Raw genomic sequence first — 15,313 nt, 5'->3', positions numbered from 1 at the left:
TTCAGCAAGACAAATGTCTCTCAAGTGTGTGTTCTCCTCATGTGTCTTTTCAGACATCCTTTTTCTGAAAATCTTTTGCAACAAAATGCACAGGGGAATGGTTTCTCCCCAGTGTGCGTTTTCATGTGCTTTCCCAGATTTCCCTTTTGTGAGAATCTTTTGCCACAAAGTGCACAGGGAAATGGTTTCTCCCCAGTGTGCACGTTCAGGTGCCTTTTCAGATGTCCCTGTTCTGAGAATGTTTTGCCACACACTGAGCAGCCGAATGGTTTCTCTCCAGTATGTCTTCTCATATGTCTATTCAGACAACCCCTTTCTGAAAATCTTGTGCCGCAAACTGAGCAGGGGAATGGTTTCTCTCCAGTATGGGCTCTCCTAATGTGTCTTTTCAGACAACCCCTTTCTGAAAATCTTGTGCTGCAAACTGAGCATGGGAATGGTTTCTCTCCAGTATGTGTTCTCGTCATGTGTCTTTTCACACTTGCCTTTTCTGCAAATGTGGTGCCACAAACTGAGCATGGGAATGGTTTCTCTCCAGTATGTGTTCTCTTCATGTGTCTTTTTAGATATCCATTTTCTGAAAACCCTGTGCCGCAAACTGAGCACGGGTATGGTTTTTCTCCAGTGTGTGTTTTCATGTGTACATCCAAATTCCTTCTGTAACTAAAACCTTTACTGCACTTTGAGCACCTAAAGGGACGCTCATCCTCACTGACTTCTGTCTCAGATTCAGAAGGACCAAAGGTCACGTTCCTGATGATCTCTGATTCTCTTCCAGTCTTTAGTTTTTGTTCTTTTGAGCTGCAATGACTCGCTTCCTGTCCTGGGCTCAATTTCTGAAGCATATTCCTCCTTGAGCCAAAGGGTTCCTTGTGCTCAGAAGTGGCCGTGTTATCAGGTCTGACCCAATCATCCTCACTGACTTCAGTCTCAGCTTCAGAAGAGTCTGACATCTGGTCTTCAGTCTGGGGTTGTACAAGTGGATCTGGATCTACCTTGCTGGCTGGTTCTGGTTCTGGTCCTCCACACTCTTCTCCATCAGCTTCTGTTTTCAGAGGATGAACTGGGCTGCTGCTCAGAGACTCTTCTTTCAAGTTCTCCTCAGTTAGACTCTGATGAAGATGTGGGAACTGAGGTTTCTCTTCGTTCCCTTCACTCTTCACAGGAACCAGAGTGAAGGGGAACGTGGTGATATCAGCCTCCTCCTGCCCTTGAAGCTGCCCTCCCTCCTCACTGGTCCAGAGCTCCTCCCACTCCTCTTTAATGTGGGGGGGCTCTGGGTCCTGCAGCTCAGGGGGAACCTCTACTTTAATCACCAGCAGCTGCTCCACATCTGCAGGACACAAACAGCAACATCAGAAATCTCTTCATTTGACTCTGAAACAGCGGAGCAACAGACAGAAACAGAAATCAACTCAATGAAAAGAGACGTCCTGCTACTGACGACCAGTCAGCAAACTGGGAATAGAAACGCTGGCTTCAGATGCTTGGATCAACGTTGGGTCACCCAGGTCAAAGGTCACTGGTCCCCTCTGCTGAATGGTTTTGTCCATTCATGATCACATCTGCTAGTCAGAATGTTCATTTCTAGAATGAGAGGTGAGTGCTGGACCACTGTGACCTGTACTGATGCTAAAAATGTCAGCCCACCCAAACACAGCAACATGCAGTCAGCCAAGGTCTAAGATTACTTTATTAATAACAATCAGGAAATGTCCCTTTCCTTTCCAGTAATTGAGGAAAACTCTGGCTGGGACAAAATTTGTAACGTGTAACCTATGAGATGTTTCTCCGTGTTTCTTAGTTTTGTTTTTTTCTTCCATACAAATACAAAAAGCAGTAGAACTACGGCGGGAAGGACGCAGCCTGGAAACCAAACAGCGCCATCTACATGTTGGTCAGGAGGCAGCCAAGATGGCGCCCAGCGTGTCCCGAGCCAGGTGAGGTTTTAAGGCTCCACCAACACTGAATAGCCGTCAACTACGAAACACTTCTACGTTGTTCCACTCCTGCTCAGACGGTCTGAGCACAATGACCCGGATTACGGACACAACCAGACCGGAGACACTTGCTGGCAGGACTGCGGTCTCTCGGTTCTCCTGGTCAGTGTGGGGGGACTCACCTGCTCTGTCCAGCCTGACTCGGGGCTTCACCACGGCATCGAGCAGCAACCTCTGCCGGCGGTTCTCCCGCTCGTACTCCGCCACGGTTTCCTCCAGCAGAGCCACGATCTGCTCCGCGGCCGCCGCCAGCCGCTCGGTGAGCAGCGCTCTCAGCACCGGGACTCCAGCCGCTGAGTCTCCTTCTCCCAGCTGCAGCAGGAAGTCTTCAGCGGCGGCGAGGATCCGCTCCTGGACCGACACCCGCAGCAGCTGCGCGGCGCACATGTTGAGGTTCTACCGGCGCCACTCAGCCTTCCGGAGACAAAGACCGAGGCCTTCCGCTTCTTTTCTTCTTCGTCTTCTTCAAAACGAGCAGAGTCCAAGCTCTGTTCTCTGTGCCACTCCAGACTCGCTAACCTGGTAGCAGCGGTAGTGATGAGTGGAGTGATCCAGGATTTCGTTTTGAAAAACGATTATCGATGACGTATTTAGTGACGTCCAAAGCCTCGCCGACCGGCAGTGACCACGTGACTGATTCAAGACCTGGTTCTCCGGCTTGGCGTGAGATTCGAAACCACTAAAGCCTGATTTATGCTTCTGCGTCGCGTCCACGCAAACCCCAACAAAATCCTGCCTCCGTGTCGCGTCAACGCGTGGTGACGTCAACGTCGAGGACTGTAATTGGTCCGCTCAGAACGTCATTTCCGGTTCAGTCGCAGCACAACAACACCGCCATTTTCAAAGTTTCTGTGGTGAAAGCTTCAAGAAAAAATGGACCAAGCCGAAGAAAGGATTATTCGCGGCACTACAAAGACTGACAAATGGCCAACAATTGTTGTCTGTGACCGGAAGAAAACCAAGGAATCCGACAAGAGCCCCGTAAACAATACAAAGACAAAGCCACACCCCCTAGCGGCTTGGCGGTGAATTGCAGAGCAACGCGTTCCCTCGACGCAGAATAAACCAGGCTTTCCAGTCGCACCTGTTTTACGCCCCCGTGCCAGATAAGGACCCCCATCGGGCTGTGCCACTCTGGAGGGAGCGCGTCTCACAGTCAGTCAGCGGAACCATGCGGATCCGGGCCGGAGCTGTGGGAAGGAGCGCCAATTGTATCGGGTTGTTGTTTTCTGGACTGCAGCAGAACAGGAGCAGCCGGGACTGGAATGTAGAAGTAGGTTATCTTGAAGTTGACTCAGTTATGGTGAACGATATTGTGGTTCAACACTTTAATGAGCTTTAAGGCAAACATATTTCATGAGGAAACAACGCCGGAATTGGACGGATTTCAGCGGCACACAACAACGTATCCGATACACCTCATTGGAAACCTGGTGGTCTAAGACTAAGAAACACCAGTCACCATGAAGAAAGGAACTTTTAGCTGAGCACTCATGTTCTTTTCTGCAGGTTGAATGTGGCATTTGTTGGACAGAAGCGTCTCATCTCAACAAAAGCACCTCTTCAGTGCTGAGGCATGATGGGGCCAGGCATGAGAATGAAGTCCCAGATCCACCAGGATGAACTCAGGTATACAGCCACTCTCCAACTGACTCACAGTTGCTTCATTGAGAATTAATTCCTATTCATTTCTTCTCTCCTTCATCTTTAACCATCCAGCTTCCAGGAAGCAGATGCTGGATGAGGCTCTGCTGAATTTCATCCTGAAGGACTGCCAGCCCCTCAGCACTGTTGAGAGGGAAGGGTTCAGGGAACTGGTTCAGGTCCTTGAGCCTCATTTGTTTGCCAACCAGGAAGGTTTGTGTGGAAATGATCTAAAGCAGTCGTTGATATCTCCAGTTTATTTCATCTGTAATTTCAATGTATTGATTTACTCTGGGTGTCATTTTCAGACCATCAAACAAACGGTGGCCAAAAAGTACCAGGAGGAACGGGAAGGAGTGAAAAAGGAAGTCCAGCTGCCATGTGGACATCTGTGGACATGGAGGCTCCCTTGGCTCTGACCTGTCACTGCATTCGTGAGAATGAATGTGTTGGGAGTGCAAGACTTTCCACAAAGTCACCCTGCTGACAGTTTGGCCCCAGTCCAAAGAGGCCTGATGGAGGACTGGGCCATCACCAACAAAGTGAAGTGTCTTGTGAGCGACGCAGCACCAAACATGACAGCATCCACTAGACAGCTCCAAATTCACCACTCAGTCTGCACTGCACATCGTCTGAATCTAGGAGTCAGAAAATCCTGTGATCAGATCCCCACTTCCATCATCAGACACAAAGCCAGGAACACTGTCACATCCTTCAGATCAGCACTACAGCCAAGGAGAAGCTGGCTCAGGTGCAGCAACAGATGGGAGGGCCAACCCTGAAACTCATCAGTGAGGTGCCAACACGCTGGAACAGCACACACAGCTGTCAGGGCTGCATGATGAGAGGGAACCAGTGTGGGAACCTCTGGCCTCTCTAAGACAGATTTGACTCCACTGACAGCTGAGGAGTTCACCACCATAGGAGAAGCACTTCTAGTAAACAGAGGTCATTCTAGTAGCCTGGTCCCTCTGTGGTTGAGCTATAATTTTAGGAAATATGGTCATTATTCAATGGTGACATCTCTCTGCTGAATAATGTAGAACTGAACGGATCCACTGGACCTTCTTTTTACAAACAGCAGCATGCAGCAGCTGTCCTGAGTGGAAAACTGCACATTTCTGTTGGTGAGAGTTAATCAAGCGATGGACTTTGTCTCTCAACAGAAGCTGTGTGGAAAAACCCTGCAGCTACGAGCGCTTCAGATTCTGAGAGTGATTCTTACGCCATTGGCTGGTTTAACCTGGCGTCTGACCGTGGAGGCGGCAGAGAGGAGCGTGACATGGCTGCACAGGTAAATCAACTAAAGCAGTGTTAGTCTTTGGCAGCAGGCCAGGCCGACAAATGCTAATGTCTCTGACTGACTGATGAAGTTGGACCATTGGTCAGCCACAATGATGCATGACCACAAATAGAGGCCTGGGTCTTGATGGAGCTCACAAGACTGTTAGCATCATTTTGAGTTTACTACCAACTCTTACTACATCACTGTAGCATTATTTTGAGGTTCGTAGCAACTCTTACTACATGACTGTCAGCATCACTTTGAGGTTATTCGGAACTCTTACTACATTACTGTAAGCATCACTGAGTTGATTAGCAACTATCACTACATTACTGTTAGCATCATTTTGATTTCATTAGCAATTCTTCCGACATCACTGTCACATTATTTTGAGGTTCGTAGCAACTCTCACTACATTATTGTTGCATTATTTTAAGGTTCGTAGCAACTCTTACTACATTACTGTCAGCATCACTTTGAGTTTATTAGCAACTATCACTACATTACTGTTCGCATCATTTTGAGTTTATGAGCAATTCTCATGACATCACTGTAGCATTGAATTGAGTTCATTAGCAACTCTTACTAAATGACTGTCAGCATCACTTTGAGGTTGTTCGAAACTCTTTCTACATTACTTTAAGCATCACTGAGTTTCTTAGCAACTATCACTACATTACTGTTAGCATCATCTTGAGTTCATTAGCAATTCTTCCAACATCACTGTCGCAATATTTTGAGGTTCGTAGCAAGTTTTACTACAATACTGTCGCATTATTTTGAGGTTCGTAGCAACTCTTACTACATGACTGTCAGCATCTCTTTGAGGTTATTCGAAACATTCACTCCATTACTGTTAGCATCATTTTGAGTTCATTAGCAATTCTTACCAAATCACTGTCGCATCATTTTGAGATCTTTAGCAATTCTTCCGACATCACTGTCGCAATATTTTGAGGTTCGAAGCAACTCTAACTACATTATTTTTGCATTATTTTAAGGTTCGTAGCAACTCTTCCTGCATTACTGTCAGCATCACTTTCAGTTTATTAATTACTGTTCGCATCATTTTGAGTTAATGAGCAATTCTCACGACATCACTGTAGCGTTAAATTGAGTTCATGAGCAACTCTTTCTAAATGACTGTCAGCATCACTTTGAGGTTGTTCGAAACTCTTACTACATTACTGTAAGCATCACTGAGTTTCTGAGCAACTATCACTACATTCCTGTTAGCATCATCTTGAGTTCATGAGCAATTCTTCCGACATCACTGTCGCAATATTTTGAGGTTCGTAGCAACACTTACTACATGACTTTCAGCATCACTTTGAGGTTATTCGAAAGTTTCACTCCATTACTGTTCGCATCATCTTGAGTTCATTAGCAATTCTTCCGACATCACTGTCACATCATTTTGAGATCATTAGCAATTCTTCCGACATCACTGTCGCATTATTTTGAGGTTCGTAGCAACTCTTACTACATGACTGTCAGCATCACTTTGAGGTTATTCGAAACACTTACTACATTACTGTAAGCATCACTGAGTTGATTAGCAACTATCACTACATTACTGTTAGCATCATTTTGAGTTCATTAGCAATTCTTCCGACATCACTGTCGCAATATTTTGAGGTTCGTAGCAACTCTTACTAAATTACTGTTGCATCATTTTCAATTCATGAGCAATTCTTTCTAAATCACTGTCGCATCATTTTGAGATCTTTACCAATTCTTCCGACATCACTGTCGCATTATTTTGAGGTTCGTCGCAACTCTTACTACATGACTGTCAGCATCACTTTGAGGTTATTCGAAACACTTACTACATTACTTCAAGCATCACTGAGTTGATTAGCAACTATCACTACATCACTGTTAGCATCATTTTAAGTTCATTCGCAATTCTTACTACATCACTGTCGCAATATTTTGAGGTTCGTAGCAACTTTTACGACATTACTGTCGCATTATTTTGAGGTTCGTAGCAACTCTTACTAAATTACTGTTGCATCATTTTGAATTCATGAGCAATTCTTCCTAAATCACTGTCGCATCATTTTGAGATCTTGACCAATTCTTCCGACATCACTGTCGCATTATTTTGAGGTTCGTAGCAACTCTTACTACATGACTGTCAGCATCACTTTGAGGTTATTCGAAACCTTCACTACATTACTGTTAGCATCATTTTAAGTTCATTAGCAATTCTTCCGACATCACTGTCGCAATATTTTGAGGTTCGTAGCAACTCTTACTACATTATTGTTGCATTATTTTAAGGTTCGTAGCAACTCTTACCACATTACTGTCAGCATCACTTTGAGTTTTTTAGCAACTATCACTACATAACTGTTAGCATCATTTTGAGTTTTTGAGCAATTCTCACGACATCACTGTAGCATTAAATTGAGTTCATTAGCAACTCTTACTAAATGACTGTCAGCATCACTTTGAGGTTGTTCGAAACTCTTTCTACATTACTTTAAGCATCACTGAGTTTCTTAGCAACTATCACTACATTACTTTTAGCATCATCTTGAGTTCATTAGCAATTCTTCCAACAACACTGTCGCAATATTTTGAGGTTCGTAGCAACTTTTACTACATTACTGTCGCATTATTTTGAGGTTCGTAGCAACTCTTACTACATGACTGTCAGCATCACTTTGAGGCTGTTCGAAACACTTACTACATCACTGTCAGCATCACTGAGATGATTAGCAACTATCACTACATTACTGTTAGCATCATTTTGAGTTCATTAGCAATTCTTCCGACATCACTGTCGCAATATTTTAAGGTTCGTAGCAACTCTTACTACATTATTGTTGCATTATTTTAAGGTTCGTAGCAACTCTTACCACATTACTGTCAGCATCACTTTGAGTTTATTAGCAACTATCACTACATTACTGTTAGCATCATTTTGAGTTTTTGAGCAATTCTCACGACATCACTGTAGCATTAAATTGAGTTCATTAGCAACTCTTACTAAATGACTGTCAGCATCACTTTGAGGTTGTTCGAAACTCTTTCTACATTACTTTAAGCATCACTGAGTTTCTTAGCAACTATCACTACATTACTGTTAGCATCATCTTGAGTTCATTAGCAATTCTTCCAACATCACTGTCGCAATATTTTGAGGTTCGTTGCAACTTTTACTACATTACTGTCGCATTATTTTGAGGTTCGTAGCAACTCTTACTACATGACTGTCAGCATCTCTTTGAGGTTATTCGAAACGTTCACTCCATTACTCTTAGCATCATTTTGAGTTCATTAGCAATTCTTACTAAATCACTGTCGCATCATTTTGAGATCTTTAGCAATTCTTCTGACATCACTGTCGCATTATTTTGAGGTTCGTAGCAACTCTTACTACATGACTGTCAGCATCACTTTGAAGTTGTTCGAAACACTTACTACATCACTGTCAGCATCACTGAGTTCATTAGCAACTATCACTACATTACTGTTAGCATCATTTTGAGTTCATTAGCAATTCTTCCGACATCACTGTCGCAATATTTTGAGGTTCGTAGCAACTTTTACTACAATACTATCGCATTATTTTGAGGTTCGTAGCAACTCTTACCACATGACTGTCAGCATCACTTTGAGGTTATTCGAAACTTTCACTCCATTACTGTTAGCATCATTTTGAGTTCACTAGCAATTCTTACTACATCACTGTCGCAATATTTTGAGGTTCGTAGCAACTCTTACTTCATGACTGTCAGCATCACTTTGAGGTTGTTCGAAACACTTACTACATCACTGTCAGCATCACTGAGATGATTAGCAACTATCACTACATTACTGTTAGCATCATTTTGAGTTCATTAGCAATTCTTCCGACATCACTGTCGCAATATTTTAAGGTTCGTAGCAACTCTTACTACATTATTGTTGCATTATTTTAAGGTTCGTAGCAACTCTTACTACATGACTGTCAGCATCACTTTGAGTTTATTAGCAACTATCAATACATTACTGTAAGCATCATTTTGAGTTTTTGAGCAATTCTCACGACATCACTGTTGCATTAAATTGAGTTCATTAGCAACTCTTACTAAATGACTGTCAGCATCACTTTGAGGTTGTTCGAAACTCTTTCTACATTACTTTAAGCATCACTGAGTTTCTTAGCAACTATCACTACATTACTGTTAGCATCATCTTGAGTTCATTAGCAATTCTTCCAACATCACTGTCGCAATATTTTGAGGTTCGTTGCAACTTTTACTACATTACTGTCGCATTATTTTGAGGTTCGTAGCAACTCTTACTACATGACTGTCAGCATCACTTTGAAGTTGTTCGAAACACTTACTACATCACTGTCAGCATCACTGAGTTCATTAGCAACTATCACTACATTACTGTTAGCATCATTTTGAGTTCATTAGCAATTCTTCCGACATCACTGTCGCAATATTTTGAGGTTCGTAGCAACTTTTACTACAATACTATCGCATTATTTTGAGGTTCGTAGCAACTCTTACCACATGACTGTCAGCATCACTTTGAGGTTATTCGAAACTTTCACTCCATTACTGTTAGCATCATTTTGAGTTCACTAGCAATTCTTACTACATCACTGTCGCAATATTTTGAGGTTCGTAGCAACTCTTACTTCATGACTGTCAGCATCACTTTGAGGTTGTTCGAAACACTTACTACATCACTGTCAGCATCACTGAGATGATTAGCAACTATCACTACATTACTGTTAGCATCATTTTGAGTTCATTAGCAATTCTTCCGACATCACTGTCGCAATATTTTAAGGTTCGTAGCAACTCTTACTACATGACTGTCAGCATCACTTTGAGTTTATTAGCAACTATCAATACATTACTGTAAGCATCATTTTGAGTTTTTGAGCAATTCTCACGACATCACTGTAGCATTAAATTGAGTTCATTAGCAACTCTTACTAAATGACTGTCAGCATCACTTTGAGGTTGTTCGAAACTCTTTCTACATTACTTTAAGCATCACTGAGTTTCTTAGCAACTATCACTACATTACTGTTAGCATCATCTTGAGTTCATTAGCAATTCTTCCAACATCACTGTCGCAATATTTTGAGGTTCGTTGCAACTTTTACTACATTACTGTCGCATTATTTTGAGGTTCGGAGCAACTCTTACTACATGACTGTCAGCATCTCTTTGAGGTTATTCGAAACGTTCACTCCATTACTCTTAGCATCATTTTGAGTTCATTAGCAATTCTTACTAAATCACTGTCGCATCATTTTGAGATCTTTAGCAATTCTTCTGACATCACTGTCGCATTATTTTGAGGTTCGTAGCAACTCTTACTACATGACTGTCAGCATCACTTTGAAGTTGTTCGAAACACTTACTACATCACTGTCAGCATCACTGAGTTCATTAGCAACTATCACTGCATTACTGTTAGCATTATTTTGAGTTCATTAGCAATTCTTCCGACATCACTTTCGCAATATTTTGAGGTTCGTAGCAACACTTACTACATGACTGTCGCATTATTTTGAGGTTCGTAGCAACACTTACTACATGACTGTAAGCATCACTTTGAGGTTTTTCGAAACTTTCACTCCATCAATGTTAGCATCATTTTGAGTTCATTAGCAATTCTTACTACATCACTGTCGCATCATTTTGAGATCATTAGCAATTCTTCTGAAATCACTGTCGCATTACTTTGAGGTTATTAGCAACTCTTACTACATTACTGTCTGCATCATTTTTAGGTTACTTGAAACTCTTACTACATTACTGTCAGCATCACTTAGTTTATTAGCAACTATCACGACATTACTGTTAGCATCATTTTGAGTTCTTTAGCAATGTGGGGCTTTGATTGGGAATTGTAAGAAAAATCACTGAATGAACAACACAAACACAGACTGTGTCTGAAATTCCACACCTGCACCCGACTCAGAATGAAAAACCAGTGTGGACTCAATTGTATCCACTATCCATACTGATTCTGGAGAAATTTCTTTGTGTGTTTTGATGGACGGGAGCCAAGCAGAAATTTCCCACAATGCAATAGGGCGGCGTTTGGTCAGTGTTGAGCAGGCGTCCGTCTGACAATGATGTCATATTATTGTGTCATCACTTGACCAGACCCAAAAGTAGGCTCAGGTATCAGTTTCTTCTCAATGCTAACGTCTGCTAGCTTAGTCTGCTACTTTGATGGCTCTGCCTGCTCAAAGGTCCAGACCCCTGGATGTGGTGGTTCCTACCTGAACGTAGATTCTGTCAGCTCATGTTGTTAAATCAACTCACCAGGAACACCAGTAGATTTCAATGGACTGACAATGAGTCTCATTGAATGGGTGTCTCGTCCAACGAGAAACACTCAGTCTCAGGTTGAAGCTCATCAATGAGGTCTTGTGGATCAGTGGCTTGCATGAATGAATGAGTTGGAAGACTTCTTGGAAATAAAAGAGGATTTAATACAATTAAGAAACCCTTAAGACAGAGTGATAATTCCAGCAGAGTAATTAAGGCCCATATTGAGTAGCAGGTATGAATTAGCCTGGATTTATCTGAGCTTCAAGTACACGGCTAAGAGGCAGGTGGAAAGGTGTGTAGGATGAACGATGGTGACCTCCAACCAAATGAAGAGGACTGAGTGGAGGCTGACCAGCTCTACGGAGTCAGGCGGAGTTTGGCAGCGAGACAGGAGTCCAGGCCTGAATCGGTGAAAACCAACGTAACCGGCTTACGTTCTCAGCTGGATTCTCCCATCGATGTACGACGCCTCTCCAACGAACTGGTGGGAGGACGGCCTCCAAAGCCTCCACCTCGTCGACCGTGGCTCCCGCTGAGATTCGCTCGATGAAGAAGGGAAGCGCGTTGATGGGCGACCCTCTGGTCTCAGGCTGCTGGCTGCCTGGACTAAGCTGCTCTTCTCCAACACAAAGGTGGCTTCTCTCTCTTCAAGGCTCACAGGAGGTCAAGAGTGTAGCGACCGTGAGCCGAGATCGATGATGAATTACAAAAATAGAAAATCAAAAAATAAATTAGAGGAATAGAAAAGAAAAGGGGGAGGAGCCGGACCAGCTGCTCTAGGAGCTCACACACAAAGGGCAGAAACAAGAAGTACTGAAGAGAGCGCCAGCAGTGGATGGTGCCACCACTGTTACAGTAAACTGGTCCGCCTCAGAGCAGTGACCTTTGACCTGTGAGGGGTTGTTGGCCAATCAGCATACTTTGCTGTCTTCAGTCCTTCTCAGATATCAACAAATGAAGCTGGTTGAACAGACAGCAATCATCATCACTCAGAGACATCACCTGGAGAGGAAGACTGCTCCGAGTTCTGACAATGACAGTGAAGAGGCAAGGAGAGCTGGACAACCACAGACAGTGAAACATTCGGAACATCATGTTGATACACGTGTGTGTGTGTGTGTGTGTGTGTGTGTGTGTGTGTGTAACCATGTTAAACTCTTTTAAATAAATGTTTCAACCTGCTATTATTTGGATGCTGTATGATTCCTGCAACCCCAGACTAACTCAGGTGTTCGTACTGCAACCTAAAGTATGGTGATGAGGAGAATGATGAACAATCCACAAGGTGATCAGAAAATAAGAAATGGATTCAGGAACAACAAACCCATCTCTGAACATGTGATTGAAACATGTGAGTGGGACTGGCAGAACCTGGCTTTACCTCAAAGTGTCTCATCCAGAGATCTGTGACAGGCGTCTGCTGTGGAGGGTCAATCTGTCCGTCCACATTCAGATCATCGATGCAGCGACTCTGCTAGGATCAAACTACTCAGGATGAAACAGACCAATGTGGACATCAAGTAGCAACTCAGCAGCTGATCAACAGAGTCCTCAGCACCAGTAGAGCCTGGTCCTGGTCCCTGGGGGGCTCCAACCACCAGCCTCTCTGTTAACAGCCGAGCGCCACAGAGACTCTGAGTCTCCTGCTGTTCATGAAGAGTTTTCAGGCTAAATTCAGTGTGTGAGGTCCACACTGCACATTTGAGGGACCATGAAGGACAGAGGAGAGTCTGACTGTCATGGTGAAAGCCTTCAGCACTAGAACTGAAACAGCCCCCACCATCTTAACCCCCCCAAGACCAAACATCATCGTCCAGCCTCCAACCAGAGGTCCATCAGTTATCATGGAGCCACAGGTGGAGTCTGGATTCTTTTCTAGAATGAGACGGCAGTGACAGTCCTGCAGAGTGACATCACTGACATGACAGGATGACTTCAGTCACATGACTGGATGACTTCAGTCACGTGACTGGATGACTTCAGTCACGTGACTTCAGTGCCAAACAGTGCACATTGGTGCCGACCAGTCAAAACCACCTCAGACTGTATCATTCTATATGCTTGGCTGTAGTGTGTGTGTGTGTGTGTGTGTGTGTGTTTTTAAAAAGGCAAAAAACTCTTTTTTTAAGCAACAGAACTTTAATACAAACACAAAATGAAAGGCAGAACAAGCCAGAACCCAAAATATGGACTTACAGAGGAAGCGTGCTGGGCCCAGAACCCAGAGGTGGATGGATCAAAACCATCCTCTGCTAAAAGAAGGGAACAAAATAAACCTGGTTGTTTTGAAATGTGAATCTGTTGAAGAGGGTGGAAATGGTGAGGGAGTCAGTTGTTCCTTTTGTTTTATGACAGAGACCTCATTGTTAACTAAATCATTTTAATTCTTTACTTGAAGATTCACGCTTTTTCGCTCAAAATGTTTGACAACTTCCTCCATGCTGGTGCCCCATCACACACAACAGGTGCACTTGTCCTCTTTTCTCCTCTGACCCTCAAACATTCACAGTCTTCCAGTGAACGTCCAATTGTCCTCTGAAATAAGACATGAATCTTTCCCTGCTGAGACTCCTGATCTCTGACTGTCACTAGCATGTGCTAGCAGAATACAGCACTCCTTCTTCATGATCTGTCTTTGTCTCTGACCAGCTCTCCTGCTCTCTTTCCTCCTACCAGTCAAAGCAGACATCTGCACCTACTGATCTTGGATCTGCTGCCCGTTCCTGCCTGGTAAAAGAAGGAACCAGCACCTGGTTCTCCAGGCTGAAGGAACTCCAGGACGTTGGCCAGCCGTGTCAGTTGGAACCTTTTTTGTCCAAATAGAGAAAAAATAAGTCTGATTGTTGATGAAAGATGTCATCATGGCTTTGAAACTGTGGTTGGGGACCAGCCAACATGAGCACATTCATGGAAGAATAGCAGTAAAAACAGGAAGTGTTAGTTAGCAAGTACTCACCAGTCTGTCACTATCATACTTGATTCTAGTGGAACAAAATGGCTGCTGCTGACTGTGTTGCCTGGTGGAGGATCACTCTTCACCATCCTCTCAGGCCTTGATGGAACCAAAAAGGCCAGTTCCTGGAGAAGATCTTCTAGGGGTCCAGGTTAAAGCGGTGCCCCAGCTGGCACCAGGCGCTGACCCAGGTCCTGCATGGGAGATACTGTCAGTTCTGTTCTGCACTGCTCACAACCACAGGCTGGTGTTGAGGCCTGCAGCAACCAGGGCCCCAGTCACCAAGAGTATAAAGGCTGGTCATTGTGGCAGTGGGAGGAGTCAAAATGAAGACAGACCAATGTGAGCAGGACGTTCCTGGAGAAGTCAGAAGAACTTGACCATGTTTCCTACAGTACCCAGGAGGCCTGGTAGTTGTTGAAGGAAGCTCCAAAAGCAAAGAGCAGACAGCAGGACATCAAAAGAAAAGATCCAGACACTAAAACTACAAGTAGAAACAAGAAGAAATACTAAAAGCTTTGGAAAGATACTACAAGGTTGGATATACATTATTATATACACTACTATTCTCATTGACTCCTAAAGAGGGACAGGAAACATTAGAATGTGGATCAGATCAGCTGATTTCAGTGTTGAGTCCATCCCTCCATCCACTTTCTGTTCTTGTCCTTTAAGGGTCACGGAGGGGGGGGGGGCAATCCCAGGTGACATTGTTCAAGAGGCAGGGTTCACCCTGGACAGGTCACCAGTCCATCAGGAGAAATGAGGTGGTCGGTATCATGCAACCTAAACTAAAACATTAGCCGGATCAAATTCAGATTAAAGCAAGAGTCTCCAGATCAAAGTCAGAATTCCTGATGATGTCATCAGGGCTTTGACAGTAACTAGAATTCTGTCTTTGAGCTCAGGAGGACATGAAAAAAACACAATTGAGAAAAGTAGAAGAGAGCATGGCTGCATGATGGTGCAGTGGTGAGCACTGTGGCCTCACAGCAAGAAGGTTCTGGGTTTGAGTCCAGGCTCGGGTGCAGAATCTTTCTGTGTAGAGCCTGCATGTTCTCCCCTCCTCTATGCTGCTACAGGCTGAGACTGCTGGGGGACACATCAGGTTACATGGAGCCCTTCC

The sequence above is a fragment of the Aulostomus chinensis genome, chromosome 1 (assembly GCF_037954235.1).
Source record: "Aulostomus chinensis isolate RoL2024-O1b breed Wild chromosome 1, RoL_Achi_v1.0, whole genome shotgun sequence".
Lineage (NCBI taxonomy): Eukaryota > Metazoa > Chordata > Actinopteri > Syngnathiformes > Aulostomidae > Aulostomus > Aulostomus chinensis.
Note: the sequence above shows the minus strand (reverse complement) of the source record.